We start from the raw sequence: 5,831 nt of genomic DNA, 5'->3' as shown, positions 1-5,831 counted from the left end.
TGCTCCAGAGCTCTGGTTTTCACTCTGCTCTCGCAAGTGCTCCCAAGCTCCCAGTCTCAGTCTGCTTTCTTGGAGGATACCAGTCTGCGAATCCGACACACTCCCCAGTACAGGTGGCTACTGCTTCATGGCGCCTGAGCACAGTGGCTCCCTTCCACTTCCATTTATCTTCTGATCTATCCACATTTTCTTTATCCATTCATCTGTTGATAGACATCTGGGCTCCTTCCATAGTTTGGCTACTGTGCGCATTGCTGCTACCAACATTGGGGTGCAGGTGCTCCTTCAAATCACTATGTGTGTATCTGTTGGATAAATACCTAGTAGAGCATTTGCTGGGTCATAGGGTAGCTCTATTTTTAACTTTTTGAGGAACCTCCATACTGTTTTCCAGAGTGGCTGCAACAGTTTGCATTCCTACTAAGAGTGGAAGAGGGTTCCCCTTTCTCCACATCCTCACCAACATCTGTCATTTCCTGATTTGTAATTTTAGCCATTATGACCAGTGTGACATTCTATCTCATTGTGGGCTTTTTTTTCTATCTCATTGTGGTTGTGATTTGTATTTCCCTGATGCTGAGTGATGTTGAGCATTTTTTCATATATCTCTTTCCATTTGGATGTCCTCCTTCGAGAAATATTTGTTCATGTCTTCTGGCCATTTCTTGATTGGATTTTTGTTCTTTGGGTGTTGAATTTGATAAGTTCTTTATAGATTTTGGATACTAGCCCTTTATCTGATAAGACATTGGCAAATATCTTCTCCCATTCTATCATTTGTCTTTTGGTTTTGTTGACTGTTCTCATTGCTGAGCAAAAGCTTTTTGTATTTTTTTTATTATTATTATGTTGTGTTAGTCACCATACAGTACATCATAATTTTTTTATGTAGTCCCAATAGTTCATTTTTGCTTTTGTCTCCCTTGACTTTGGAGATGTGTCTAGCAAGAAGTTGCTGTGACCCAGGTCACAGACATTGCTGCCTGTTTTCTCCTCTAGGATTCTGATGGATTCCTATCTCACATTTAGGTCCCTCATCCAGTTTGAGTCTATTTCTGTGTATGGTGTAAGAAAATGTTCCAGTTTCATTCTTCTGCATGTGGCTCTCCAATTTTACCAACACCATTTCTTGAAGAGACTGTCTTCTTTTTTCCATTGGTATTCTTTTTTTTTTCATTATTGAAGGCTTTTATTTTTGTAATATACATGAAGGAAAAGAAGAAAGTCCTGATGGTCCTCCTCTGACTTAACAGAGTGATTTTGAAGGTATTTATATTGTTTAGAAACAGCAGTCTTTCAATTTTAATACTAACACTGAGGCAAGAAATTAGAGAGACAACCAATCAGAATTATGGGTTTCTCTTTAAAGTTTACTTTCTCAGAATATGACAGCAATTTTTAAAGTCTTTCGAATTTCTTTTTTTTATTATTATGATGTTCAGTTAGCCACTGTATGGTACATCTTTAGTTTTTGATGTAGTGTTCAATGATTCATTAGTTGCACATAACACCAAGTTCTCATTACAATACGTGCCCTTCTTAATACCCATCACCCTGTAACCCCATTCACCCCCACCCCTCCCCTCTGAAATCCTGTTTGTTTCCCAGGGTCCATGGTCTCTCATTGTCCATCTCCCTCTCTGATTTCTCCTGTATTTCAGAAATGGGAATAGTAATAGATGTGGGTCATCTCTAAATGTGCAGAAATAATAATTTATTTTGAGACTTAGAAGAGTGAATGCACAGGAAACTCTTCCCACAGCATTTGGCAAGGAGCAAGCACTCAAACGTGGTAGCCATTCTTACATTTATGATTATAAAATATCTTCTGCCAGCAGCCCAAATATTGGGCCACAGCTTTGAGTAAGAATTTACACCAATGGAAGGCCCACTCCCTGGATCCTCAGATATATGCTTCTCAAACCCTAGGAGTCAGACAGACCTCCACATGACTCCTTCATTCAGGTGTTGTATGACCTGCACCAACATTTCTCATCTGCATATTCAGAGTACCCATATCCTGACCTCTCTTTGTGCCATCTTGGCATAGTACTGTGCCTACAACACAACCCCAGACAGACTCAAGGAAACATAGGCATGAGAACTTGATGTTTTACAGAAAGTAATGTGGGGGAAGAGGGGAAAGGACTTCAATAAGATGTCAGATAACAACCCACTTTTAACATTCTGTATGTTCTTACCTAAGCTCTGAACCCTCTTCCCTTTGTCTGTCTCTGCCTCTCTCTTTCTCTTTCTACACTTCACATTCGAACATACTTCACTAAACTCAGATCAACACAGAAACCTCCTGAGGGTCTCTGTCCTCCAAAGACATTGAGGAGTCAGTCAACCATCTCCTTGGAGACAAATAGTTTATGTTCTTTTGTACATATCTTATAACTAAAAGATAATACTTGGACAACACTGGTCAGAGTGCCTGTTAAGAAAAACCTTGATGCTGGTAGCATTTATTATTATGCTCATTTCTGTTTTTCCTGGTGGTGGAGGAGGAAAGGTCCTCCCATACTGGTCCATTCAAGAGAAACCATTGGCATCAGTGCCCAGACACATCCATGTGATGTCTCCCACCAGCCCACAGGTAGATGACACACTCTTAGACAGAGGTAATGGGAGGAATTCATCACACAGGGTCAAAGTAAGACATAGAGTCTATGCCAGAGGCAGCAAACAAATTGGGGAAAAACAAGTACCTATCCTGCTCTGTTACCTATGGGTGCATCCAACAATACCTATTCAGTATTTTCATATAGTGAGTTCCTACAATAGTCCTCTGGAGAGAGTTGTTATTATTGTCAGCCATGCTATCATATTGCCTCACCACCAAACTGGCCATCAGGAGCTTAAAGGACTGAATTTTCTCTGGAAGCTTTTCTTTATGGCATTCTTGAGCTCCTTATTCCTGAGGCTGAAAATGATTGGGCTGAGAAAGGGAGTGAAGACTGTATAGGTGGTGGCCATCAGAGTGTTACTGTCCATAGAATGGGGGCCCTTGGGCTTGAGGTAGATAATGGAGGCAAAACTGTAGTGCACAATGACCACAGTGAGGTGGGACACACATGTGGAGAAGGTCTTGTGCCTGCCCTCAGCTGAGGGGATCCTCAATATGGCAGCCACTATGAAGACATAGGAGAGGACGATGAGGAATGAACATCCCATCAGAGCTGTGACACACACCAGGATCACACCCAAGGTGACAGAGGATGTCTCCTTCCCACAGGCCAAGTTTAGGAGGGAAAGGGCATGGCAGACAAAATGGTGTATCACATTAGACCCACAGAAGGTGAGGTGAAAAACTATCAGGGTCACCATCAACCCCATGACTGAGCCACCAGCCCAGGTCCAGGACACTAGACGGGCACAGGAGCGGGTGCTCATGAGCACATTGTACGAAAGGGGGTGAGTGATGGCCACGTAGCGGTCGTAGCCCATGACCGTGAGCAGGAAGGAGTGGGTGAAGCCGAACATGAAGGAGAAGAGCATCTGGCCGGCGCAGGCCACAAAAGTGATGGTGCGGCGGGTGAAGAGCAGGTCGGCCAGCAGGCGTGGGGTGACAGAAAAGGTATAGAGGATCTAGGAGATGGACAGGGCGCACAGGAAGAGGTACATAGGCATGCGTAGGCTGCGCTCACTCCTGACAGTAACCATGATGATCAGGTTCCCCAGCAGTGTGAACAGGTACATGAGCAGGAACAGCAGGAAGAAGACGGGCAGGAGATGTGGGGGGAAGTTGGAGAAGCCCACGAGGATGAATTCAGACACCATGCTGTAGTTCTGACCTGCCTCAGATGCTGCATCTAGTGAGACCAGAAGGGGAATGAAGGTACCTGGTTTATCCCGTGAAGGAGAAGCATAATTCAGCATCAGAACACCTATCATGTGATTAGTCACAAGAATAAACTAAAATAAATGTCATTTAATTACATCAATCTAGGCAGTAGTCTTGGATTACTAAATTTTAATTCCTATTTATGATTTTTAGAATTGATTTTTAATTGACATATAAAATTGCATTATTTTATATATACTGCAAAATGCATATATCATAAAGATTTTTAAAAAGCTTCTTCTCAACTCGAAATTCACTGGGCCTTCTTTAGCTAACTAAGAATAGATATTGCAAAATTAGCAAATGTTACATGAAGTGGAAAACTAAGTGTGCATTGTTTTAGAATCAGGAACAAGCCAAGGGTACTCACTGTCTGTGCTGCTCATTAGCAGGGAACAGAAAGCCAGGAGTGGTGCTTGAGGAAAGATATAGAAAGAAGGAATATCAGGATCAGAAGGGAAGAGACGTGATCATTGACCTAAAAGATGAAAGAATGAAGGTGGAATGTATTTGAGCAAAGCTAGAACACAAGTTGCAGAAGGCGAGATCAACTTCCTAAAGGCACAGTATTTTCCATGAAATTACACCCATAATCATTACATTAAAGATAGAATTTAAGGAAAACATAAAATAACATTACCAATAGTGACACAGACTAATATGAGACAGTGCTCATACATTTTGGCCTCAGGATTTCTTTACTCTAGAAACCTATTGAGTCCCCTAGAGGGCCATAGTTTGAGGGAGTGATAACTCTCCATTCTTACCATATTAGTAATTAAAACTGTGATTCTTTGAAAATATTTAGTTATTAACACATGGAAAAGAACAATAATCAACCTTTGATTCAATCTAAGGGAACAATCAACTCATGTTAATATAAGGGACACTTTAGCAAAGCAACTGCATTTTTAAAAAACTCATGTAGTGCGAAGTCTGGCTTTGTTCTACATTTTTGCAAATTTGGCCAATGTTGGCTGGATGGAAGACAAGATTACGGTTGTATGTCCTTCATTCAGCCTGGAGCAATATGTGATTTTAGTTGAGGCATAAGACAAAAACACATCCTCACTTTCATTGGAAGAGTAAGGACCTGATGGCCCCAAAAAGGGTCTTCAGGACCCCGAGGATCTTCATATCACAGTTTGAAAGCCTCGGGTTTAGAATATCTAGAAATTAACTAAGCACATGCAATATCTCCAAGCACAGAAATTTTAACCACAGATAGATATGTAGAAGATGGTCCGGGTACATGGAAAGTATGGAAACCAATGTGCTCTCTTGGATGGATTGAGCTAATATACCAATTATGTCAGTTCTCCCCCAAATTATATTCAGTGCAACTGCATTTACTATTTAAGAAGTTAAATTTAAGTACTATCTTACCTCCTTCTTTTTTTATAATAATTTTTTATTATGTTATGTTAGTCACCAAAGAGATAAAAGATGTCCAAATCGGTAATGAAAAAGCCAAACTGTCTCTCTTCACAGATGACATGATACTCTATATGGAAAACCCAAAAGACTACACCCCCAATTTACTAGTATTTATAGACCAATTCAGTAATGTGGCGGGATACAAAATCAATGCTCAGAAATCAGTTGCATTTCTATACACGAACAATGAGACTGAAGAAAGAGAAATTAGGGAATTCATTCCATTTACAATAGCACCAAAAATCATACGTTATCTCGGAATTAACTTAACCAGAGACATAAAGGATCTATATTCTAGAAACTACATAGTCCTTAAATGTGTATGGAACCAGAAAAGGCCCCGAATCTCCAAGGAACTGTTGAAAAGGAAAAACAAAGCTGGGGGCATCACAATGCCGGATTTCGAGCTGTACTACAAAGCTGTGATCACAAAGACAGCATGGTACTGGCACAAAAACAGACACATAGATCAATGGAACAGAATAGAGAACCCAGAAATGGACCCTCGGCTCTTTGGGCAACTAATCTTTGACAAAGCAGGAAAAAA

The 5,831-nt window shown here is 40.9% G+C and overlaps 1 pseudogene; it reads right to left on the bottom strand.

The window, feature by feature from the left end:
* Window positions 1-2,853: 2,853 nt before the first annotated feature.
* Window positions 2,854-3,792, bottom strand: LOC103677192 (annotated as a pseudogene).
* Between the last annotated feature and the right edge of the window lie 2,039 nt (window positions 3,793-5,831).

The sequence above is a fragment of the Ursus maritimus genome, unplaced genomic scaffold (genome assembly GCF_017311325.1).
Source record: "Ursus maritimus isolate PB19 unplaced genomic scaffold, ASM1731132v1 scaffold_14, whole genome shotgun sequence".
Taxonomy (NCBI): domain Eukaryota; kingdom Metazoa; phylum Chordata; class Mammalia; order Carnivora; family Ursidae; genus Ursus; species Ursus maritimus.
This window is presented reverse-complemented; position numbering and strand designations above follow the sequence as displayed.